The sequence below is a fragment of the Garra rufa genome, unplaced genomic scaffold, assembly GCF_049309525.1.
Source record: "Garra rufa unplaced genomic scaffold, GarRuf1.0 hap1_unplaced_002, whole genome shotgun sequence".
NCBI lineage: Eukaryota > Metazoa > Chordata > Actinopteri > Cypriniformes > Cyprinidae > Garra > Garra rufa.
This window is the reverse complement of record NW_027394277.1, coordinates 7426878-7450251: the sequence shown is the minus strand read 5'-3', so window position 1 is coordinate 7450251 and position 23374 is coordinate 7426878. Positions and strand designations below refer to the sequence as shown.

General features: G+C 50.4%; 25 non-coding genes across 25 annotated transcripts; 5 read left to right on the top strand and 20 right to left on the bottom strand.

Annotated features, from left to right (window-relative positions):
- Window positions 1-1065: 1065 nt before the first annotated feature.
- LOC141307832 (U4 spliceosomal RNA) lies at window positions 1066-1206 on the bottom strand. Its single transcript, XR_012346757.1, has one exon. It is a non-coding gene; the product is annotated as a U4 spliceosomal RNA (small nuclear RNA).
- A 463-nt stretch (window positions 1207-1669) lies between these two features.
- On the top strand, window positions 1670-1751 carry trnas-gcu (transfer RNA serine (anticodon GCU)). Its single transcript has one exon. It is a non-coding gene; the product is annotated as a tRNA-Ser (tRNA).
- A 1000-nt stretch (window positions 1752-2751) lies between these two features.
- On the bottom strand, window positions 2752-2825 carry trnan-guu (transfer RNA asparagine (anticodon GUU)). The gene has a single exon. It is a non-coding gene; the product is annotated as a tRNA-Asn (tRNA).
- A 201-nt stretch (window positions 2826-3026) lies between these two features.
- On the bottom strand, window positions 3027-3099 carry trnak-cuu (transfer RNA lysine (anticodon CUU)). The gene has a single exon. It is a non-coding gene; the product is annotated as a tRNA-Lys (tRNA).
- An 847-nt stretch (window positions 3100-3946) lies between these two features.
- Window positions 3947-4087, bottom strand: LOC141307831 (U4 spliceosomal RNA). The gene has a single exon (XR_012346756.1). It is a non-coding gene; the product is annotated as a U4 spliceosomal RNA (small nuclear RNA).
- A 1538-nt stretch (window positions 4088-5625) lies between these two features.
- Window positions 5626-5699, bottom strand: trnan-guu (transfer RNA asparagine (anticodon GUU)). Its single transcript has one exon. It is a non-coding gene; the product is annotated as a tRNA-Asn (tRNA).
- Window positions 5700-5899: 200 nt separating this feature from the next.
- trnak-cuu (transfer RNA lysine (anticodon CUU)) lies at window positions 5900-5972 on the bottom strand. Its single transcript has one exon. It is a non-coding gene; the product is annotated as a tRNA-Lys (tRNA).
- Window positions 5973-6819: 847 nt separating this feature from the next.
- On the bottom strand, window positions 6820-6960 carry LOC141307830 (U4 spliceosomal RNA). The gene has a single exon (XR_012346755.1). It is a non-coding gene; the product is annotated as a U4 spliceosomal RNA (small nuclear RNA).
- Window positions 6961-7423: 463 nt separating this feature from the next.
- On the top strand, window positions 7424-7505 carry trnas-gcu (transfer RNA serine (anticodon GCU)). Its single transcript has one exon. It is a non-coding gene; the product is annotated as a tRNA-Ser (tRNA).
- A 2184-nt stretch (window positions 7506-9689) lies between these two features.
- On the bottom strand, window positions 9690-9830 carry LOC141307829 (U4 spliceosomal RNA). Its single transcript, XR_012346754.1, has one exon. It is a non-coding gene; the product is annotated as a U4 spliceosomal RNA (small nuclear RNA).
- A 463-nt stretch (window positions 9831-10293) lies between these two features.
- Window positions 10294-10375, top strand: trnas-gcu (transfer RNA serine (anticodon GCU)). Its single transcript has one exon. It is a non-coding gene; the product is annotated as a tRNA-Ser (tRNA).
- A 1000-nt stretch (window positions 10376-11375) lies between these two features.
- trnan-guu (transfer RNA asparagine (anticodon GUU)) lies at window positions 11376-11449 on the bottom strand. The gene has a single exon. It is a non-coding gene; the product is annotated as a tRNA-Asn (tRNA).
- Window positions 11450-11650: 201 nt separating this feature from the next.
- Window positions 11651-11723, bottom strand: trnak-cuu (transfer RNA lysine (anticodon CUU)). The gene has a single exon. It is a non-coding gene; the product is annotated as a tRNA-Lys (tRNA).
- Window positions 11724-12570: 847 nt separating this feature from the next.
- LOC141307827 (U4 spliceosomal RNA) lies at window positions 12571-12711 on the bottom strand. The gene has a single exon (XR_012346753.1). It is a non-coding gene; the product is annotated as a U4 spliceosomal RNA (small nuclear RNA).
- A 1538-nt stretch (window positions 12712-14249) lies between these two features.
- Window positions 14250-14323, bottom strand: trnan-guu (transfer RNA asparagine (anticodon GUU)). Its single transcript has one exon. It is a non-coding gene; the product is annotated as a tRNA-Asn (tRNA).
- Window positions 14324-14523: 200 nt separating this feature from the next.
- Window positions 14524-14596, bottom strand: trnak-cuu (transfer RNA lysine (anticodon CUU)). The gene has a single exon. It is a non-coding gene; the product is annotated as a tRNA-Lys (tRNA).
- An 847-nt stretch (window positions 14597-15443) lies between these two features.
- LOC141307826 (U4 spliceosomal RNA) lies at window positions 15444-15584 on the bottom strand. The gene has a single exon (XR_012346752.1). It is a non-coding gene; the product is annotated as a U4 spliceosomal RNA (small nuclear RNA).
- Window positions 15585-16047: 463 nt separating this feature from the next.
- Window positions 16048-16129, top strand: trnas-gcu (transfer RNA serine (anticodon GCU)). The gene has a single exon. It is a non-coding gene; the product is annotated as a tRNA-Ser (tRNA).
- Window positions 16130-17125: 996 nt separating this feature from the next.
- Window positions 17126-17199, bottom strand: trnan-guu (transfer RNA asparagine (anticodon GUU)). Its single transcript has one exon. It is a non-coding gene; the product is annotated as a tRNA-Asn (tRNA).
- A 200-nt stretch (window positions 17200-17399) lies between these two features.
- trnak-cuu (transfer RNA lysine (anticodon CUU)) lies at window positions 17400-17472 on the bottom strand. The gene has a single exon. It is a non-coding gene; the product is annotated as a tRNA-Lys (tRNA).
- Window positions 17473-19415: 1943 nt separating this feature from the next.
- LOC141307825 (U4 spliceosomal RNA) lies at window positions 19416-19556 on the bottom strand. The gene has a single exon (XR_012346751.1). It is a non-coding gene; the product is annotated as a U4 spliceosomal RNA (small nuclear RNA).
- Window positions 19557-21094: 1538 nt separating this feature from the next.
- On the bottom strand, window positions 21095-21168 carry trnan-guu (transfer RNA asparagine (anticodon GUU)). Its single transcript has one exon. It is a non-coding gene; the product is annotated as a tRNA-Asn (tRNA).
- A 200-nt stretch (window positions 21169-21368) lies between these two features.
- Window positions 21369-21441, bottom strand: trnak-cuu (transfer RNA lysine (anticodon CUU)). The gene has a single exon. It is a non-coding gene; the product is annotated as a tRNA-Lys (tRNA).
- Window positions 21442-22288: 847 nt separating this feature from the next.
- On the bottom strand, window positions 22289-22429 carry LOC141307824 (U4 spliceosomal RNA). Its single transcript, XR_012346750.1, has one exon. It is a non-coding gene; the product is annotated as a U4 spliceosomal RNA (small nuclear RNA).
- Window positions 22430-22892: 463 nt separating this feature from the next.
- trnas-gcu (transfer RNA serine (anticodon GCU)) lies at window positions 22893-22974 on the top strand. The gene has a single exon. It is a non-coding gene; the product is annotated as a tRNA-Ser (tRNA).
- Window positions 22975-23374: the final 400 nt, after the last annotated feature.

Genomic DNA, 23374 nt, shown 5'->3' with positions numbered 1-23374 from the left:
AGGGTTAGGGATTAAAATTGCTCGCACTAACAGCGACATCTGTTTTGAAAGATGTTTCCGGAGCCCGAAAATCCACTCAGCCTGCGCGGCGAATGGGCACGCTGGAGCCCGCCACCCTTTTGGGAAGAAAGAGAGTCAACAGAGCCGCCCAACGTGGGGCTCGAACCCACGACCCTGAGATTAAGAGTATCATGCTCTACCGACTGAGCTAGCCGGGCTGGTCGTGGGCTTCTTCACCGGGTCGGACCCAGTTTTCATCGGCCCCCAAATTACACAGGCGAAACGGAGGCTCTCGCGTTGTGCGAGACTGTCGAGCCCTCCCCGTGGGTAGGGCTTAGAGCAGGCTTAGAGTTTTCTTCTGTCGGTTTTGACCCAATCTGTTTTTGGGAAGCGCAGTTTGACCCAGCAGTGCGGGCCAACAACACGTTCTGTTTTGCCGCGTGAAGGCGGGTCAATGCTTTGGACAGCGTATGGTTGAGATGTGATTTTCCACCAATTTGGGGCACCTTTCTTAAGGAAATCAAGGATGATTTCATGGGAAATGGCAAACTGCTGTAGCGTTTGGCTAACAAGCCAAAGCTACAAAGGATGTACCGGTGCCCCGTCGTCCGAGCAGAATCCACATTCGGCCGTAATCGGAGGTTACTACTAACGTTCGATTGTGTCTCATAGGGAGTTTGACGCAGGGCCTCAGTGGAAAACAGGCCCTCGGCGGCTGAAACAAAAGACGAAGAAGGCATCCACATGCACATGGTTCAGGAGTGTTAAACAAAGAAACCACGCAAGATGACGAGGTGGTCCAGCGGGTAAGGCGGTGGAAGGCTAATACATTGTGCTCGACATGCACTGGAAGCTTTAGCGCCACTGAGAGCCCACCGGACCAGACAGGCCCAACCTGTTTACGATGGGTAACGGTGAGCTGTAATTGCGCTGCAGTTTAATGATACCCGTCTTGAGGACATATTTACAAAACAACAAGCCTTCTGGCTCTGGCGCTCAATCATCAGCAGACACCTTTTCGACGAGAAACGAAACCAGGCTATTTTTTCTCAACAATACTCTAAGCCTCCAGAGAGGCTAGCAAAAATTGCCAAAGCTGACTGTATTTCAAGTCATCCTGGCGGGGTATTGGGTAAAGTTTTCAACCAGCAATGATCGCGCCTCGGATAAACCTCATAGGCTACAATATTGCCTCTGCGAAAGAATGCCGGCGACGGTCGTGACCTTTGCAGGCACCTACGTGGATGTGAACCGACAAGGTGGTAGCAAGCTTTAAACTGCCGCACAAACAGTCTCCTGGAACGGGTTGCTGCACCGTGTTTCTATGGAACAGATTAGAGGTGTGTAAAAGACGGCTCATTCACTATTCCCTCTGTGCTCAAAACAGCCTGCTGAAAGCACAGCAGCAGCAGCTGAAAAGGTCCGCAGCATGGCCTCTCTCAGTCAGCAAGGGGGCGGGGAGGCCGAGTGGTTAAGGCGATGGACTGCTAATCCCATCCTTGTCGTTCGGTTCCTTTAGCACTGGACCTTAATCTAGGTCCTGGGGACCCCATGCTGAACTTTTTGTGTGTCCTCCTTATCTAACACACTCAGTTCAGTTCTTTGAGTTCTCTACTAATGAGCTGATGATCTGAATCGGGAGTGCTAAATAAAAGACGGCACGTAATACGACGAGGTGGCCGAGTGGTTAAGGCGATGGACTGCTAATCCATTGTGCTCTGCACGCGTGGGTTCGAATCCCATCCTCGTCGTTCGGTACATTTAGCAGTGATCCTCGGTCCTGGGGACCCCACTCTGCAATTTTTGTGTGTCTTCCCTATCTGACACACTCAGTTCAGTTCACTGAGCGCTCTACTAATGAGCTGGTGGTCTGAATCGGGAGTGTTAAACAAAAGGACAGCGCAAAACGAAAGGTGGTCGAGTGGTTAAGGCGATGCAAGGCTAGTCCGTTGTGCTCGGCATGCCTTGGTTTGTGTGGGGTCGAATCCCATCCTCTTCATTTGATGCTTTAGCACCACTGAGAGCCCACCGGAACAGACAGGCCCAACCTGTTTACGATGGGTAGCGGCGAGCTGTGATTGTGCTGTAGTTTATTGATACCTGCCGCAAAGTCTTGAGAACATATTGACAAAACAACAAGTCTTCTGGCTCCGGCACGCTATGATCGGTGGACACCTCTTTGACGAGGACCAACAACCAGCCACGCCAATAAAAGGAAACAAAACGAAGCAAGACTATCTTTCTCAACAAGCCTCCAGAGAGACTGGCAAAAATTGCCGATGCTGACTGTATTTCAAGTCATCCCGGTGGGGTATTGGGTATTGACTTTGTGGCAACATGGAACTTTTGCATCTACATTAATATTAGTCTGTTTCTTCTTATTCTGAGGTCACCGTAGCCACCAGATCCATTCTGCATTCCGATCTGATGGTCACTACAGTCCCCCGGTTCCAGTCCGTACCAAGAGCAGATGGTGGATCAGCACCTTCAGCCGAATGTCAGCGGATACTATGTCAACTAGATGAGCCCCAGAGACAGATCATCAGTTAAGAAGGCATCCACATGCCACAGCAAACTACTCGAGCTGGTGAAAATGTTCACCAAATGCCCGCCGCTGAGTTCTTTTAAAACAAGCCAGCTTATTGAAGGTGCACAAGATAAACGCCCTGAGAAAGCTGTGCCTCGCAACCCTAAGAATGGCATAGGCGTTAGTGGACACCTGACGCGCGTGCAAAACTCCGGCATTTCACACGTCCCTGGGTGGGCTCGAACCACCAACCTTTCGGTTAACAGCCGAACGCGCTAACCGATTGCGCCACAGAGACAGCCGCTGTTGCTTGCTGCCGCCGGATCACCGGTGTAAAAGCAAGGGTTAGGGTTAGTGATAGGGATTAAAATTGCTCGCACTAACAGCGACATCTGTTTTGAAAGATGTTTCCGGAGCTCGCAAAATCCACTCAGCCTGCGCGGCGAATGGGCACGCTGGAGCCCGCCACCCTTTTGGGAAGAAAGAGAGTCAACAGAGCCGCCCAACGTGGGGCTCGAACCCACGACCCTGAGATTAAGAGTCTCATGCTCTACCGACTGAGCTAGCCGGGCTGATCGTGGGCTTCTTCACCGGGTCGGACCCAGTTTTCATCGGCCCCCAAATTACACAGGCGAAACGGAGGCTCTCGCGTTGTGCGAGACTGTCGAGCCCTCCCCGTGGGTAGGGCTTAGAGCAGGCTTAGAGTTTTCTTCTGTCGGTTTTGACCCAATCTGTTTTTGGGAAGCGCAGTTTGACCCAGCAGTGCGGGCCAACAACACGTTCTGTTTTGCCGCGTGAAGGCGGGTCAATGCTTTGGACAGCGTATGGTTGAGATGTGATTTTCCACCAATTTGGGGCACCTTTCTTAAGGAAATCAAGGATGATTTCATGGGAAATGGCAAACTGCTGTAGCGTTTGGCTAACAAGCCAAAGCTACAAAGGATGTACCGGTGCCCCGTCGTCCGAGCAGAATCCACATTCGGCCGTAATCGGAGGTTACTACTAACGTTCGATTGTGTCTCATAGGGAGTTTGACGCAGGGCCTCAGTGGAAAACAGGCCCTCGGCGGCTGAAACAAAAGACGAAGAAGGCATCCACATGCACATGGTTCAGGAGTGTTAAACAAAGAAACCACGCAAGATGACGAGGTGGTCCAGCGGGTAAGGCGGTGGAAGGCTAATACATTGTGCTCAACATGCACTGGAAGCTTTAGCGCCACTGAGAGCCCACCGGACCAGACAGGCCCAACCTGTTTACGATGGGTAACGGTGAGCTGTAATTGCGCTGCAGTTTAATGATACCCGTCTTGAGGACATATTTAGAAAACAACAAGCCTTCTGGCTCTGGCGCTCAATCATAAGCAGACACCTTTTCGACGAGAAACAAAGCCAGGCTATTTTTTCTCAACAATACTCTAAGCCTCCAGAGAGGCTAGCAAAAATTGCCAAAGCTGACTGTATTTCAAGTCATCCTGGCGGGGTATTGGGTAAAGTTTTCAACCAGCAATGATCGCGCCTCGGATAAACCTCATAGGCTACAATATTGCCTCTGCGAAAGAATGCCGGCGACGGTCGTGACCTTTGCAGGCACCTACGTGGATGTGAACCGACAAGGTGGTAGCAAGCTTTAAACTGCCGCACAAACATTCTCCTGGCACGGGTTGCTGCATCGTGTTTCTACGGAACAGATTAGAGGTGTGTAAAAGACGGCTCATTCACTATTCCCTCTGTGCTCAAAACAGCCTGCTGAAAGCACAGCAGCAGCAGCTGAAAAGGTCCGCAGCATGGCCTCTCTCAGTCAGCAAGGGGGCGGGGAGGCCGAGTGGTTAAGGCGATGGACTGCTAATCCCATCCTTGTCGTTCGGTTCCTTTAGCACTGGACCTTAATCTAGGTCCTGGGGACCCCATGCTGAACTTTTTGTGTGTCCTCCTTATCTAACACACTCAGTTCAGTTCTTTGAGTTCTCTACTAATGAGCTGATGATCTGAATCGGGAGTGCTAAATAAAAGACGGCACGTAATACGACGAGGTGGCCGAGTGGTTAAGGCGATGGACTGCTAATCCATTGTGCTCTGCACGCGTAGGTTCGAATCCCATCCTCGTCGTTTGGTACATTTAGCAGCGGTCCTGGGGACCCCACTCTGCAATTTTTGTGTGTCTTCCCTATCTGACACACTCAGTTCAGTTCACTGAGAGCTCTACTAATGAGCTGGTGGTCTGAATCGGGAGTGTTAAACAAAAGGACCGCGCAAAACGAAAGGTGGTCGAGTGGTTAAGGCGATGCAAGGCTAGTCCGTTGTGCTCGGCACGCCTTGGTTTGTGTGGGTTCGAATCCCATCCTCTTCATTTGATGCTTTAGCACCACTGAGAGCCCACCGGAACAGACAGGCCCAACCTGTTTACGATGGGTAGCGGCGAGCTGTGATTGTGCTGTAGTTTATTGATACCTGCCGCAAAGTCTTGAGAACATATTGACAAAACAACAAGTCTTCTGGCTCCGGCACGCTATGATCGGTGGACACCTCTTTGACGAGGACCAACAACCAGCCACGCCAATAAAAGGAAACAAAACGAAGCAAGACTATCTTTCTCAACAAGCCTCCAGAGAGACTGGCAAAAATTGCCGATGCTGACTGTATTTCAAGTCATCCCGGTGGGGTATTGGGTATTGACTTTGTGGCAACATGGAACTTTTGCATCTACATTAATATTAGTCTGTTTCTTCTTATTCTGAGGTCACCGTAGCCACCAGATCCATTCTGCATTCCGATCTGATGGTCACTACAGTCCCCCGGTTCCAGTCCGTACCAAGAGCAGATGGTGGATCAGCACCTTCAGCCGAATGTCAGCGGATACTATGTCAACTAGATGAGCCCCAGAGACAGATCATCAGTTAAGAAGGCATCCACATGCCACAGCAAACTACTCGAGCTGGTGAAAATGTTCACCAAATGCCCGCCGCTGAGTTCTTTTAAAACAAGCCAGCTTATTGAAGGTGCACAAGATAAACGCCCTGAGAAAGCTGTGCCTCGCAACCCTAAGAATGGCATAGGCGTTAGTGGACACCTGACGCGCGTGCAAAACTCCGGCATTTCACACGTCCCTGGGTGGGCTCGAACCACCAACCTTTCGGTTAACAGCCGAACGCGCTAACCGATTGCGCCACAGAGACAGCCGCTGTTGCTTGCTGCCGCCGGATCACCGGTGTAAAAGCAAGGGTTAGGGTTAGTGATAGGGATTAAAATTGCTCGCACTAACAGCGACATCTGTTTTGAAAGATGTTTCCGGAGCTCGCAAAATCCACTCAGCCTGCGCGGCGAATGGGCACGCTGGAGCCGCCACCCTTTTGGGAAGAAAGAGAGTCAACAGAGCCGCCCAACGTGGGGCTCGAACCCACGACCCTGAGATTAAGAGTCTCATGCTCTACCGACTGAGCTAGCCGGGCGGATCGTGGGCTTCTTCACCGGGTCGGACCCAGTTTTCATCGGCCCCCAAATTACACAGGCGAAACGGAGGCTCTCGCGTTGTGCGAGACTGTCGAGCCCTCCCCGTGGGTAGGGCTTAGAGCAGGCTTAGAGTTTTCTTCTGTCGGTTTTGACCCAATCTGTTTTTGGGAAGCGCAGTTTGACCCAGCAGTGCGGGCCAACAACACGTTCTGTTTTGCCGCGTGAAGGCGGGTCAATGCTTTGGACAGCGTATGGTTGAGATGTGATTTTCCACCAATTTGGGGCACCTTTCTTAAGGAAATCAAGGATGATTTCATGGGAAATGGCAAACTGCTGTAGCGTTTGGCTAACAAGCCAAAGCTACAAAGGATGTACCGGTGCCCCGTCGTCCGAGCAGAATCCACATTCGGCCGTAATCGGAGGTTACTACTAACGTTCGATTGTGTCTCATAGGGAGTTTGACGCAGGGCCTCAGTGGAAAACAGGCCCTCGGCGGCTGAAACAAAAGACGAAGAAGGCATCCACATGCACATGGTTCAGGAGTGTTAAACAAAGAAACCACGCAAGATGACGAGGTGGTCCAGCGGGTAAGGCGGTGGAAGGCTAATACATTGTGCTCGACATGCACTGGAAGCTTTAGCGCCACTGAGAGCCCACCGGACCAGACAGGCCCAACCTGTTTACGATGGGTAACGGTGAGCTGTAATTGCGCTGCAGTTTAATGATACCCGTCTTGAGGACATATTTACAAAACAACAAGCCTTCTGGCTCTGGCGCTCAATCATAAGCAGACACCTTTTCGACGAGAAACAAAGCCAGGCTATTTTTTCTCAACAATACTCTAAGCCTCCAGAGAGGCTAGCAAAAATTGCCAAAGCTGACTGTATTTCAAGTCATCCTGGCGGGGTATTGGGTAAAGTTTTCAACCAGCAATGATCGCGCCTCGGATAAACCTCATAGGCTACAATATTGCCTCTGCGAAAGAATGCCGGCGACGGTTGTGACCTTTGCAGGCACCTACGTGGATGTGAACCGACAAGGTGGTAGTAAGCTTTAAACTGCCGCACAAACAGTCTCCTGGCACGGGTTGCTGCACCGTGTTTCTACGGAACAGATTAGAGGTGTGTAAAAGACGGCTCATTCACTATTCCCTCTGTGCTCAAAACAGCCTGCTGAAAGCACAGCAGCAGCAGCTGAAAAGGTCCGCAGCATGGCCTCTCTCAGTCAGCAAGGGGGCGGGGAGGCCGAGTGGTTAAGGCGATGGACTGCTAATCCCATCCTTGTCGTTCGGTTCCTTTAGCACTGGACCTTAATCTAGGTCCTGGGGACCCCATGCTGAACTTTTTGTGTGTCCTCCTTATCTAACACACTCAGTTCAGTTCTTTGAGTTCTCTACTAATGAGCTGATGATCTGAATCGGGAGTGCTAAATAAAAGACGGCACGTAATACGACGAGGTGGCCGAGTGGTTAAGGCGATGGACTGCTAATCCATTGTGCTCTGCACGCGTGGGTTCGAATCCCATCCTCGTCGTTCGGTACATTTAGCAGTGATCCTCTTGGGGACCCCACTCTGCAATTTTTGTGTGTCTTCCCTATCTGACACACTCAGTTCAGTTCACTGAGCGCTCTACTAATGAGCTGGTGGTCTGAATCGGGAGTGTTAAACAAAAGGACCGTGCAAAACAAAAGGTGGTCGAGTGGTCAAGGCGATGCAAGGCTAGTCCGTTGTGCTCGGCACGCCTTGGTTTGTGTGGGTTCGAATCCCATCCTCTTCATTTGATGCTTTAGCACCACTGAGAGCCCACCGGAACAGACAGGCCCAACCTGTTTACGATGGGTAGCGGCGAGCTGTGATTGTGCTGTAGTTTATTGATACCTGCCGCAAAGTCTTGAGAACATATTGATAAAACAACAAGTCTTCTGGCTCCGGCACGCTATGATCGGTGGACACCTCTTTGACGAGGACCAACAACCAGCCACGCCAATAAAAGGAAACAAAACGAAGCAAGACTATCTTTCTCAACAAGCCTCCAGAGAGACTGGCAAAAATTGCCGATGCTGACTGTATTTCAAGTCATCCCGGTGGGGTATTGGGTATTGACTTTGTGGCAACATGGAACTTTTGCATCTACATTAATATTAGTCTGTTTCTTCTTATTCTGAGGTCACCGTAGCCACCAGATCCATTCTGCATTCCGATCTGATGGTCACTACAGTCCCCCGGTTCCAGTCCGTACCAAGAGCAGATGGTGGATCAGCACCTTCAGCCGAATGTCAGCGGATACTATGTCAACTAGATGAGCCCCAGAGACAGATCATCAGTAAAGAAGGCATCCACATGCCACAGCAAACTACTCGAGCTGGTGAAAATGTTCACCAAATGCCCGCCGCTGAGTTCTTTTAAAACAAGCCAGCTTATTGAAGGTGCACAAGATAAACGCCCTGAGAAAGCTGTGCCTCGCAACCCTAAGAATGGCATAGGCGTTAGTGGACACCTGACGCGCGTGCAAAACTCCGGCATTTCACACGTCCCTGGGTGGGCTCGAAGCACCAACCTTTCGGTTAACAGCCGAACGCGCTAACCGATTGCGCCACAGAGACAGCCGCTGTTGCTTCCTGCCGCCGGATCACCGGTGTAAAAGCAAGGGTTAGGGTTAGGGATTAAAATTGCTCGCACTAACAGCGACATCTGTTTTGAAAGATGTTTCCGGAGCCCGAAAATCCACTCAGCCTGCGCGGCGAATGGGCACGCTGGAGCCCGCCACCCTTTTGGGAAGAAAGAGAGTCAACAGAGCCGCCCAACGTGGGGCTCGAACCCACGACCCTGAGATTAAGAGTATCATGCTCTACCGACTGAGCTAGCCGGGCTGGTCGTGGGCTTCTTCACCGGGTCGGACCCAGTTTTCATCGGCCCCCAAATTACACAGGCGAAACGGAGGCTCTCGCGTTGTGCGAGACTGTCGAGCCCTCCCCGTGGGTAGGGCTTAGAGCAGGCTTAGAGTTTTCTTCTGTCGGTTTTGACCCAATCTGTTTTTGGGAAGCGCAGTTTGACCCAGCAGTGCGGGCCAACAACACGTTCTGTTTTGCCGCGTGAAGGCGGGTCAATGCTTTGGACAGCGTATGGTTGAGATGTGATTTTCCACCAATTTGGGGCACCTTTCTTAAGGAAATCAAGGATGATTTCATGGGAAATGGCAAACTGCTGTAGCGTTTGGCTAACAAGCCAAAGCTACAAAGGATGTACCGGTGCCCCGTCGTCCGAGCAGAATCCACATTCGGCCGTAATCGGAGGTTACTACTAACGTTCGATTGTGTCTCATAGGGAGTTTGACGCAGGGCCTCAGTGGAAAACAGGCCCTCGGCGGCTGAAACAAAAGACGAAGAAGGCATCCACATGCACATGGTTCAGGAGTGTTAAACAAAGAAACCACGCAAGATGACGAGGTGGTCCAGCGGGTAAGGCGGTGGAAGGCTAATACATTGTGCTCGACATGCACTGGAAGCTTTAGCGCCACTGAGAGCCCACCGGACCAGACAGGCCCAACCTGTTTACGATGGGTAACGGTGAGCTGTAATTGCGCTGCAGTTTAATGATACCCGTCTTGAGGACATATTTACAAAACAACAAGCCTTCTGGCTCTGGCGCTCAATCATCAGCAGACACCTTTTCGACGAGAAACGAAACCAGGCTATTTTTTCTCAACAATACTCTAAGCCTCCAGAGAGGCTAGCAAAAATTGCCAAAGCTGACTGTATTTCAAGTCATCCTGGCGGGGTATTGGGTAAAGTTTTCAACCAGCAATGATCGCGCCTCGGATAAACCTCATAGGCTACAATATTGCCTCTGCGAAAGAATGCCGGCGACGGTCGTGACCTTTGCAGGCACCTACGTGGATGTGAACCGACAAGGTGGTAGCAAGCTTTAAACTGCCGCACAAACAGTCTCCTGGCACGGGTTGCTGCACCGTGTTTCTATGGAACAGATTAGAGGTGTGTAAAAGACGGCTCATTCACTATTCCCTCTGTGCTCAAAACAGCCTGCTGAAAGCACAGCAGCAGCAGCTGAAAAGGTCCGCAGCATGGCCTCTCTCAGTCAGCAAGGGGGCGGGGAGGCCGAGTGGTTAAGGCCATGGACTGCTAATCCCATCCTTGTCGTTCGGTTCCTTTAGCACTGGACCTTAATCTAGGTCCTGGGGACCCCATGCTGAACTTTTTGTGTGTCCTCCTTATCTAACACACTCAGTTCAGTTCTTTGAGTTCTCTACTAATGAGCTGATGATCTGAATCGGGAGTGCTAAATAAAAGACGGCACGTAATACGACGAGGTGGCCGAGTGGTTAAGGCGATGGACTGCTAATCCATTGTGCTCTGCACGCGTGGGTTCGAATCCCATCCTCGTCGTTCGGTACATTTAGCAGTGATCCTCGGTCCTGGGGACCCCACTCTGCAATTTTTGTGTGTCTTCCCTATCTGACACACTCAGTTCAGTTCACTGAGCGCTCTACTAATGAGCTGGTGGTCTGAATCGGGAGTGTTAAACAAAAGGACAGCGCAAAACGAAAGGTGGTCGAGTGGTTAAGGCGATGCAAGGCTAGTCCGTTGTGCTCGGCATGCCTTGGTTTGTGTGGGGTCGAATCCCATCCTCTTCATTTGATGCTTTAGCACCACTGAGAGCCCACCGGAACAGACAGGCCCAACCTGTTTACGATGGGTAGCGGCGAGCTGTGATTGTGCTGTAGTTTATTGATACCTGCCGCAAAGTCTTGAGAACATATTGACAAAACAACAAGTCTTCTGGCTCCGGCACGCTATGATCGGTGGACACCTCTTTGACGAGGACCAACAACCAGCCACGCCAATAAAAGGAAACAAAACGAAGCAAGACTATCTTTCTCAACAAGCCTCCAGAGAGACTGGCAAAAATTGCCGATGCTGACTGTATTTCAAGTCATCCCGGTGGGGTATTGGGTATTGACTTTGTGGCAACATGGAACTTTTGCATCTACATTAATATTAGTCTGTTTCTTCTTATTCTGAGGTCACCGTAGCCACCAGATCCATTCTGCATTCCGATCTGATGGTCACTACAGTCCCCCGGTTCCAGTCCGTACCAAGAGCAGATGGTGGATCAGCACCTTCAGCCGAATGTCAGCGGATACTATGTCAACTAGATGAGCCCCAGAGACAGATCATCAGTTAAGAAGGCATCCACATGCCACAGCAAACTACTCGAGCTGGTGAAAATGTTCACCAAATGCCCGCCGCTGAGTTCTTTTAAAACAAGCCAGCTTATTGAAGGTGCACAAGATAAACGCCCTGAGAAAGCTGTGCCTCGCAACCCTAAGAATGGCATAGGCGTTAGTGGACACCTGACGCGCGTGCAAAACTCCGGCATTTCACACGTCCCTGGGTGGGCTCGAACCACCAACCTTTCGGTTAACAGCCGAACGCGCTAACCGATTGCGCCACAGAGACAGCCGCTGTTGCTTGCTGCCGCCGGATCACCGGTGTAAAAGCAAGGGTTAGGGTTAGTGATAGGGATTAAAATTGCTCGCACTAACAGCGACATCTGTTTTGAAAGATGTTTCCGGAGCTCGCAAAATCCACTCAGCCTGCGCGGCGAATGGGCACGCTGGAGCCCGCCACCCTTTTGGGAAGAAAGAGAGTCAACAGAGCCGCCCAACGTGGGGCTCGAACCCACGACCCTGAGATTAAGAGTCTCATGCTCTACCGACTGAGCTAGCCGGGCTGATCGTGGGCTTCTTCACCGGGTCGGACCCAGTTTTCATCGGCCCCCAAATTACACAGGCGAAACGGAGGCTCTCGCGTTGTGCGAGACTGTCGAGCCCTCCCCGTGGGTAGGGCTTAGAGCAGGCTTAGAGTTTTCTTCTGTCGGTTTTGACCCAATCTGTTTTTGGGAAGCGCAGTTTGACCCAGCAGTGCGGGCCAACAACACGTTCTGTTTTGCCGCGTGAAGGCGGGTCAATGCTTTGGACAGCGTATGGTTGAGATGTGATTTTCCACCAATTTGGGGCACCTTTCTTAAGGAAATCAAGGATGATTTCATGGGAAATGGCAAACTGCTGTAGCGTTTGGCTAACAAGCCAAAGCTACAAAGGATGTACCGGTGCCCCGTCGTCCGAGCAGAATCCACATTCGGCCGTAATCGGAGGTTACTACTAACGTTCGATTGTGTCTCATAGGGAGTTTGACGCAGGGCCTCAGTGGAAAACAGGCCCTCGGCGGCTGAAACAAAAGACGAAGAAGGCATCCACATGCACATGGTTCAGGAGTGTTAAACAAAGAAACCACGCAAGATGACGAGGTGGTCCAGCGGGTAAGGCGGTGGAAGGCTAATACATTGTGCTCAACATGCACTGGAAGCTTTAGCGCCACTGAGAGCCCACCGGACCAGACAGGCCCAACCTGTTTACGATGGGTAACGGTGAGCTGTAATTGCGCTGCAGTTTAATGATACCCGTCTTGAGGACATATTTAGAAAACAACAAGCCTTCTGGCTCTGGCGCTCAATCATAAGCAGACACCTTTTCGACGAGAAACAAAGCCAGGCTATTTTTTCTCAACAATACTCTAAGCCTCCAGAGAGGCTAGCAAAAATTGCCAAAGCTGACTGTATTTCAAGTCATCCTGGCGGGGTATTGGGTAAAGTTTTCAACCAGCAATGATCGCGCCTCGGATAAACCTCATAGGCTACAATATTGCCTCTGCGAAAGAATGCCGGCGACGGTCGTGACCTTTGCAGGCACCTACGTGGATGTGAACCGACAAGGTGGTAGCAAGCTTTAAACTGCCGCACAAACATTCTCCTGGCACGGGTTGCTGCATCGTGTTTCTACGGAACAGATTAGAGGTGTGTAAAAGACGGCTCATTCACTATTCCCTCTGTGCTCAAAACAGCCTGCTGAAAGCACAGCAGCAGCAGCTGAAAAGGTCCGCAGCATGGCCTCTCTCAGTCAGCAAGGGGGCGGGGAGGCCGAGTGGTTAAGGCGATGGACTGCTAATCCCATCCTTGTCGTTCGGTTCCTTTAGCACTGGACCTTAATCTAGGTCCTGGGGACCCCATGCTGAACTTTTTGTGTGTCCTCCTTATCTAACACACTCAGTTCAGTTCTTTGAGTTCTCTACTAATGAGCTGATGATCTGAATCGGGAGTGCTAAATAAAAGACGGCACGTAATACGACGAGGTGGCCGAGTGGTTAAGGCGATGGACTGCTAATCCATTGTGCTCTGCACGCGTAGGTTCGAATCCCATCCTCGTCGTTCGGTACATTTAGCAGCGGTCCTGGGGACCCCACTCTGCAATTTTTGTGTGTCTTCCCTATCTGACACACTCAGTTCAGTTCACTGAGAGCTCTACTAATGAGCTGGTGGTCTGAATCGGGAGTGTTAAACAAAAGGACCGCGCAAAACGAAAGGTGGTCGAGTGGTTAAGGCGATGCAAGGCTAGTCCGTTGTGCTCGGCACGCCTTGGTTTGTGTGGGTTCGAATCCCATCCTCTTCATTTGATGCTTTAGCACCACTGAGAGCCCACCGGAACAGACAGGCCCAACCTGTTTACGATGGGTAGCGGCGAGCTGTGATTGTGCTGTAGTTTATTGATACCTGCCGCAAAGTCTTGAGAACATATTGACAAAACAACAAGTCTTCTGGCTCCGGCACGCTATGATCGGTGGACACCTCTTTGACGAGGACCAACAACCAGCCACGCCAATAAAAGGAAACAAAACGAAGCAAGACTATCTTTCTCAACAAGCCTCCAGAGAGACTGGCAAAAATTGCCGATGCTGACTGTATTTCAAGTCATCCCGGTGGGGTATTGGGTATTGACTTTGTGGCAACATGGAACTTTTGCATCTACATTAATATTAGTCTGTTTCTTCTTATTCTGAGGTCACCGTAGCCACCAGATCCATTCTGCATTCCGATCTGATGGTCACTACAGTCCCCCGGTTCCAGTCCGTACCAAGAGCAGATGGTGGATCAGCACCTTCAGCCGAATGTCAGCGGATACTATGTCAACTAGATGAGCCCCAGAGACAGATCATCAGTTAAGAAGGCATCCACATGCCACAGCAAACTACTCGAGCTGGTGAAAATGTTCACCAAATGCCCGCCGCTGAGTTCTTTTAAAACAAGCCAGCTTATTGAAGGTGCACAAGATAAACGCCCTGAGAAAGCTGTGCCTCGCAACCCTAAGAATGGCATAGGCGTTAGTGGACACCTGACGCGCGTGCAAAACTCCGGCATTTCACACGTCCCTGGGTGGGCTCGAACCACCAACCTTTCGGTTAACAGCCGAACGCGCTAACCGATTGCGCCACAGAGACAGCCGCTGTTGCTTGCTGCCGCCGGATCACCGGTGTAAAAGCAAGGGTTAGGGTTAGTGATAGGGATTAAAATTGCTCGCACTAACAGCGACATCTGTTTTGAAAGATGTTTCCGGAGCTCGCAAAATCCACTCAGCCTGCGCGGCGAATGGGCACGCTGGAGCCGCCACCCTTTTGGGAAGAAAGAGAGTCAACAGAGCCGCCCAACGTGGGGCTCGAACCCACGACCCTGAGATTAAGAGTCTCATGCTCTACCGACTGAGCTAGCCGGGCGGATCGTGGGCTTCTTCACCGGGTCGGACCCAGTTTTCATCGGCCCCCAAATTACACAGGCGAAACGGAGGCTCTCGCGTTGTGCGAGACTGTCGAGCCCTCCCCGTGGGTAGGGCTTAGAGCAGGCTTAGAGTTTTCTTCTGTCGGTTTTGACCCAATCTGTTTTTGGGAAGCGCAGTTTGACCCAGCAGTGCGGGCCAACAACACGTTCTGTTTTGCCGCGTGAAGGCGGGTCAATGCTTTGGACAGCGTATGGTTGAGATGTGATTTTCCACCAATTTGGGGCACCTTTCTTAAGGAAATCAAGGATGATTTCATGGGAAATGGCAAACTGCTGTAGCGTTTGGCTAACAAGCCAAAGCTACAAAGGATGTACCGGTGCCCCGTCGTCCGAGCAGAATCCACATTCGGCCGTAATCGGAGGTTACTACTAACGTTCGATTGTGTCTCATAGGGAGTTTGACGCAGGGCCTCAGTGGAAAACAGGCCCTCGGCGGCTGAAACAAAAGACGAAGAAGGCATCCACATGCACATGGTTCAGGAGTGTTAAACAAAGAAACCACGCAAGATGACGAGGTGGTCCAGCGGGTAAGGCGGTGGAAGGCTAATACATTGTGCTCGACATGCACTGGAAGCTTTAGCGCCACTGAGAGCCCACCGGACCAGACAGGCCCAACCTGTTTACGATGGGTAACGGTGAGCTGTAATTGCGCTGCAGTTTAATGATACCCGTCTTGAGGACATATTTACAAAACAACAAGCCTTCTGGCTCTGGCGCTCAATCATAAGCAGACACCTTTTCGACGAGAAACAAAGCCAGGCTATTTTTTCTCAACAATACTCTAAGCCTCCAGAGAGGCTAGCAAAAATTGCCAAAGCTGACTGTATTTCAAGTCATCCTGGCGGGGTATTGGGTAAAGTTTTCAACCAGCAATGATCGCGCCTCGGATAAACCTCATAGGCTACAATATTGCCTCTGCGAAAGAATGCCGGCGACGGTTGTGACCTTTGCAGGCACCTACGTGGATGTGAACCGACAAGGTGGTAGTAAGCTTTAAACTGCCGCACAAACAGTCTCCTGGCACGGGTTGCTGCACCGTGTTTCTACGGAACAGATTAGAGGTGTGTAAAAGACGGCTCATTCACTATTCCCTCTGTGCTCAAAACAGCCTGCTGAAAGCACAGCAGCAGCAGCTGAAAAGGTCCGCAGCATGGCCTCTCTCAGTCAGCAAGGGGGCGGGGAGGCCGAGTGGTTAAGGCGATGGACTGCTAATCCCATCCTTGTCGTTCGGTTCCTTTAGCACTGGACCTTAATCTAGGTCCTGGGGACCCCATGCTGAACTTTTTGTGTGTCCTCCTTATCTAACACACTCAGTTCAGTTCTTTGAGTTCTCTACTAATGAGCTGATGATCTGAATCGGGAGTGCTAAATAAAAGACGGCACGTAATACGACGAGGTGGCCGAGTGGTTAAGGCGATGGACTGCTAATCCATTGTGCTCTGCACGCGTGGGTTCGAATCCCATCCTCGTCGTTCGGTACATTTAGCAGTGATCCTCTTGGGGACCCCACTCTGCAATTTTTGTGTGTCTTCCCTATCTGACACACTCAGTTCAGTTCACTGAGCGCTCTACTAATGAGCTGGTGGTCTGAATCGGGAGTGTTAAACAAAAGGACAGCGCAAAACGAAAGGTGGTCGAGTGGTTAAGGCGATGCAAGGCTAGTCCGTTGTGCTCGGCATGCCTTGGTTTGTGTGGGGTCGAATCCCATCCTCTTCATTTGATGCTTTAGCACCACTGAGAGCCCACCGGAACAGACAGGCCCAACCTGTTTACGATGGGTAGCGGCGAGCTGTGATTGTGCTGTAGTTTATTGATACCTGCCGCAAAGTCTTGAGAACATATTGACAAAACAACAAGTCTTCTGGCTCCGGCACGCTATGATCGGTGGACACCTCTTTGACGAGGACCAACAACCAGCCACGCCAATAAAAGGAAACAAAACGAAGCAAGACTATCTTTCTCAACAAGCCTCCAGAGAGACTGGCAAAAATTGCCGATGCTGACTGTATTTCAAGTCATCCCGGTGGGGTATTGGGTATTGACTTTGTGGCAACATGGAACTTTTGCATCTACATTAATATTAGTCTGTTTCTTCTTATTCTGAGGTCACCGTAGCCACCAGATCCATTCTGCATTCCGATCTGATGGTCACTACAGTCCCCCGGTTCCAGTCCGTACCAAGAGCAGATGGTGGATCAGCACCTTCAGCCGAATGTCAGCGGATACTATGTCAACTAGATGAGCCCCAGAGACAGATCATCAGTTAAGAAGGCATCCACATGCCACAGCAAACTACTCGAGCTGGTGAAAATGTTCACCAAATGCCCGCCGCTGAGTTCTTTTAAAACAAGCCAGCTTATTGAAGGTGCACAAGATAAACGCCCTGAGAAAGCTGTGCCTCGCAACCCTAAGAATGGCATAGGCGTTAGTGGACACCTGACGCGCGTGCAAAACTCCGGCATTTCACACGTCCCTGGGTGGGCTCGAACCACCAACCTTTCGGTTAACAGCCGAACGCGCTAACCGATTGCGCCACAGAGACAGCCGCTGTTGCTTGCTGCCGCCGGATCACCGGTGTAAAAGCAAGGGTTAGGGTTAGTGATAGGGATTAAAATTGCTCGCACTAACAGCGACATCTGTTTTGAAAGATGTTTCCGGAGCTCGCAAAATCCACTCAGCCTGCGCGGCGAATGGGCACGCTGGAGCCGCCACCCTTTTGGGAAGAAAGAGAGTCAACAGAGCCGCCCAACGTGGGGCTCGAACCCACGACCCTGAGATTAAGAGTCTCATGCTCTACCGACTGAGCTAGCCGGGCGGATCGTGGGCTTCTTCACCGGGTCGGACCCAGTTTTCATCGGCCCCCAAATTACACAGGCGAAACGGAGGCTCTCGCGTTGTGCGAGACTGTCGAGCCCTCCCCGTGGGTAGGGCTTAGAGCAGGCTTAGAGTTTTCTTCTGTCGGTTTTGACCCAATCTGTTTTTGGGAAGCGCAGTTTGACCCAGCAGTGCGGGCCAACAACACGTTCTGTTTTGCCGCGTGAAGGCGGGTCAATGCTTTGGACAGCGTATGGTTGAGATGTGATTTTCCACCAATTTGGGGCACCTTTCTTAAGGAAATCAAGGATGATTTCATGGGAAATGGCAAACTGCTGTAGCGTTTGGCTAACAAGCCAAAGCTACAAAGGATGTACCGGTGCCCCGTCGTCCGAGCAGAATCCACATTCGGCCGTAATCGGAGGTTACTACTAACGTTCGATTGTGTCTCATAGGGAGTTTGACGCAGGGCCTCAGTGGAAAACAGGCCCTCGGCGGCTGAAACAAAAGACGAAGAAGGCATCCACATGCACATGGTTCAGGAGTGTTAAACAAAGAAACCACGCAAGATGACGAGGTGGTCCAGCGGGTAAGGCGGTGGAAGGCTAATACATTGTGCTCAACATGCACTGGAAGCTTTAGCGCCACTGAGAGCCCACCGGACCAGACAGGCCCAACCTGTTTACGATGGGTAACGGTGAGCTGTAATTGCGCTGCAGTTTAATGATACCCGTCTTGAGGACATATTTAGAAAACAACAAGCCTTCTGGCTCTGGCGCTCAATCATAAGTAGGGATGGGTCGCTCGACACCCAGTTTCGACACACTTGTCGAGTTTTCGACATGCTAGTGCTTTGAAACAGTGTTTCGGAGCATTGCTTGAAATGAGGCTGTCACGTGACCTGTGGAAATGAAGCTTTGTTTCCTCACTGACACGTCATGCAAGGCTCAAACACACAGCGCGACGATTGCGCTATCCCATACCCGCTGTCCATTTTATTCCAATGTTATAATTATATCCATAATTGTCATGTCTTTATGTTTTTTTACATGGTGTATTATTATAAAAAAAATATATAATAAAAACAATGACGTTTGAATGTCTGTTGTATGAATGTAAATTAAAACACCTTGCGGTCTCAACCACTGTCCCAAAATGAATAAAAGTCCTTCCTCAACTACAAACTTGTTTGCTGCTTGTAAACGCCGTCCTTGTGAACGCCGTCCTCAGCTCACATTGCTTGTTTAATATCAATATGGAAAATGCACGCAAGAGACCCCGTTCTCAAGTGTGGGAACACTTCAGTCTGGACAGTCCTAATAAAGTTTCATGCTTAATATGTGAATCAGTAAAAAAAAGGAGCCGCTTAAGCTCCAGCACAGCAGAACAAATAATATTCTTGAATAAAAATATGTAGTTGCATTTGTGTGTGTATTTTTTTATTTTTGGTGTTGTTGTTTTTGTACAACGTACATGTTTGTGATGTTTTGTAAAGAACACAGAAAAATGGAGCAATGAAAAACAAAAAAATCACACATGCCAATAGGTCTCTATGTAGAAGGGGGAATGTTTGATGTGAGTACAAATGAAAAACAGAAAGTCTTTATTGCCATTATATTGTCCAAAAAAAAAGGGGGGGGGGACTCTACACACACACACACACACACACACACCACCATCTTGCTAATTACATATGTTTATTAAATACACAAACACAATCTTACAATGAACAAAACACTTCAATGGCACAGCTGGTGTAGAGATTTTTTTTGACCACCAGATGGAGAAGTAGAGCACTGTGTCAAAAAGCTTCGAAGCATCAACGCAGTTTGTAGTAAAAGCTTCACTGCTTCGGAAGCTTCGTTCGGCACATCCCTAATCATAAGCAGACACCTTTTCGACGAGAAACAAAGCCAGGCTATTTTTTCTCAACAATACTCTAAGCCTCCAGAGAGGCTAGCAAAAATTGCCAAAGCTGACTGTATTTCAAGTCATCCTGGCGGGGTATTGGGTAAAGTTTTCAACCAGCAATGATCGCGCCTCGGATAAACCTCATAGGCTACAATATTGCCTCTGCGAAAGAATGCCGGCGACGGTCGTGACCTTTGCAGGCACCTACGTGGATGTGAACCGACAAGGTGGTAGCAAGCTTTAAACTGCCGCACAAACATTCTCCTGGCACGGGTTGCTGCATCGTGTTTCTACGGAACAGATTAGAGGTGTGTAAAAGACGGCTCATTCACTATTCCCTCTGTGCTCAAAACAGCCTGCTGAAAGCACAGCAGCAGCAGCTGAAAAGGTCCGCAGCATGGCCTCTCTCAGTCAGCAAGGGGGCGGGGAGGCCGAGTGGTTAAGGCGATGGACTGCTAATCCCATCCTTGTCGTTCGGTTCCTTTAGCACTGGACCTTAATCTAGGTCCTGGGGACCCCATGCTGAACTTTTTGTGTGTCCTCCTTATCTAACACACTCAGTTCAGTTCTTTGAGTTCTCTACTAATGAGCTGATGATCTGAATCGGGAGTGCTAAATAAAAGACGGCACGTAATACGACGAGGTGGCCGAGTGGTTAAGGCGATGGACTGCTAATCCATTGTGCTCTGCACGCGTAGGTTCGAATCCCATCCTCGTCGTTCGGTACATTTAGCAGCGGTCCTGGGGACCCCACTCTGCAATTTTTGTGTGTCTTCCCTATCTGACACACTCAGTTCAGTTCACTGAGAGCTCTACTAATGAGCTGGTGGTCTGAATCGGGAGTGTTAAACAAAAGGACCGCGCAAAACGAAAGGTGGTCGAGTGGTTAAGGCGATGCAAGGCTAGTCCGTTGTGCTCGGCACGCCTTGGTTTGTGTGGGTTCGAATCCCATCCTCTTCATTTGATGCTTTAGCACCACTGAGAGCCCACCGGAACAGACAGGCCCAACCTGTTTACGATGGGTAGCGGCGAGCTGTGATTGTGCTGTAGTTTATTGATACCTGCCGCAAAGTCTTGAGAACATATTGACAAAACAACAAGTCTTCTGGCTCCGGCACGCTATGATCGGTGGACACCTCTTTGACGAGGACCAACAACCAGCCACGCCAATAAAAGGAAACAAAACGAAGCAAGACTATCTTTCTCAACAAGCCTCCAGAGAGACTGGCAAAAATTGCCGATGCTGACTGTATTTCAAGTCATCCCGGTGGGGTATTGGGTATTGACTTTGTGGCAACATGGAACTTTTGCATCTACATTAATATTAGTCTGTTTCTTCTTATTCTGAGGTCACCGTAGCCACCAGATCCATTCTGCATTCCGATCTGATGGTCACTACAGTCCCCCGGTTCCAGTCCGTACCAAGAGCAGATGGTGGATCAGCACCTTCAGCCGAATGTCAGCGGATACTATGTCAACTAGATGAGCCCCAGAGACAGATCATCAGTTAAGAAGGCATCCACATGCCACAGCAAACTACTCGAGCTGGTGAAAATGTTCACCAAATGCCCGCCGCTGAGTTCTTTTAAAACAAGCCAGCTTATTGAAGGTGCACAAGATAAACGCCCTGAGAAAGCTGTGCCTCGCAACCCTAAGAATGGCATAGGCGTTAGTGGACACCTGACGCGCGTGCAAAACTCCGGCATTTCACACGTCCCTGGGTGGGCTCGAACCACCAACCTTTCGGTTAACAGCCGAACGCGCTAACCGATTGCGCCACAGAGACAGCCGCTGTTGCTTGCTGCCGCCGGATCACCGGTGTAAAAGCAAGGGTTAGGGTTAGTGATAGGGATTAAAATTGCTCGCACTAACAGCGACATCTGTTTTGAAAGATGTTTCCGGAGCTCGCAAAATCCACTCAGCCTGCGCGGCGAATGGGCACGCTGGAGCCGCCACCCTTTTGGGAAGAAAGAGAGTCAACAGAGCCGCCCAACGTGGGGCTCGAACCCACGACCCTGAGATTAAGAGTCTCATGCTCTACCGACTGAGCTAGCCGGGCGGATCGTGGGCTTCTTCACCGGGTCGGACCCAGTTTTCATCGGCCCCCAAATTACACAGGCGAAACGGAGGCTCTCGCGTTGTGCGAGACTGTCGAGCCCTCCCCGTGGGTAGGGCTTAGAGCAGGCTTAGAGTTTTCTTCTGTCGGTTTTGACCCAATCTGTTTTTGGGAAGCGCAGTTTGACCCAGCAGTGCGGGCCAACAACACGTTCTGTTTTGCCGCGTGAAGGCGGGTCAATGCTTTGGACAGCGTATGGTTGAGATGTGATTTTCCACCAATTTGGGGCACCTTTCTTAAGGAAATCAAGGATGATTTCATGGGAAATGGCAAACTGCTGTAGCGTTTGGCTAACAAGCCAAAGCTACAAAGGATGTACCGGTGCCCCGTCGTCCGAGCAGAATCCACATTCGGCCGTAATCGGAGGTTACTACTAACGTTCGATTGTGTCTCATAGGGAGTTTGACGCAGGGCCTCAGTGGAAAACAGGCCCTCGGCGGCTGAAACAAAAGACGAAGAAGGCATCCACATGCACATGGTTCAGGAGTGTTAAACAAAGAAACCACGCAAGATGACGAGGTGGTCCAGCGGGTAAGGCGGTGGAAGGCTAATACATTGTGCTCGACATGCACTGGAAGCTTTAGCGCCACTGAGAGCCCACCGGACCAGACAGGCCCAACCTGTTTACGATGGGTAACGGTGAGCTGTAATTGCGCTGCAGTTTAATGATACCCGTCTTGAGGACATATTTACAAAACAACAAGCCTTCTGGCTCTGGCGCTCAATCATAAGCAGACACCTTTTCGACGAGAAACAAAGCCAGGCTATTTTTTCTCAACAATACTCTAAGCCTCCAGAGAGGCTAGCAAAAATTGCCAAAGCTGACTGTATTTCAAGTCATCCTGGCGGGGTATTGGGTAAAGTTTTCAACCAGCAATGATCGCGCCTCGGATAAACCTCATAGGCTACAATATTGCCTCTGCGAAAGAATGCCGGCGACGGTTGTGACCTTTGCAGGCACCTACGTGGATGTGAACCGACAAGGTGGTAGTAAGCTTTAAACTGCCGCACAAACAGTCTCCTGGCACGGGTTGCTGCACCGTGTTTCTACGGAACAGATTAGAGGTGTGTAAAAGACGGCTCATTCACTATTCCCTCTGTGCTCAAAACAGCCTGCTGAAAGCACAGCAGCAGCAGCTGAAAAGGTCCGCAGCATGGCCTCTCTCAGTCAGCAAGGGGGCGGGGAGGCCGAGTGGTTAAGGCGATGGACTGCTAATCCCATCCTTGTCGTTCGGTTCCTTTAGCACTGGACCTTAATCTAGGTCCTGGGGACCCCATGCTGAACTTTTTGTGTGTCCTCCTTATCTAACACACTCAGTTCAGTTCTTTGAGTTCTCTACTAATGAGCTGATGATCTGAATCGGGAGTGCTAAATAAAAGACGGCACGTAATACGACGAGGTGGCCGAGTGGTTAAGGCGATGGACTGCTAATCCATTGTGCTCTGCACGCGTGGGTTCGAATCCCATCCTCGTCGTTCGGTACATTTAGCAGTGATCCTCTTGGGGACCCCACTCTGCAATTTTTGTGTGTCTTCCCTATCTGACACACTCAGTTCAGTTCACTGAGCGCTCTACTAATGAGCTGGTGGTCTGAATCGGGAGTGTTAAACAAAAGGACCGTGCAAAACGAAAGGTGGTCGAGTGGTCAAGGCGATGCAAGGCTAGTCCGTTGTGCTCGGCACGCCTTGGTTTGTGTGGGTTCGAATCCCATCCTCTTCATTTGATGCTTTAGCACCACTGAGAGCCCACCGGAACAGACAGGCCCAACCTGTTTACGATGGGTAGCGGCGAGCTGTGATTGTGCTGTAGTTTATTGATACCTGCCGCAAAGTCTTGAGAACATATTGATAAAACAACAAGTCTTCTGGCTCCGGC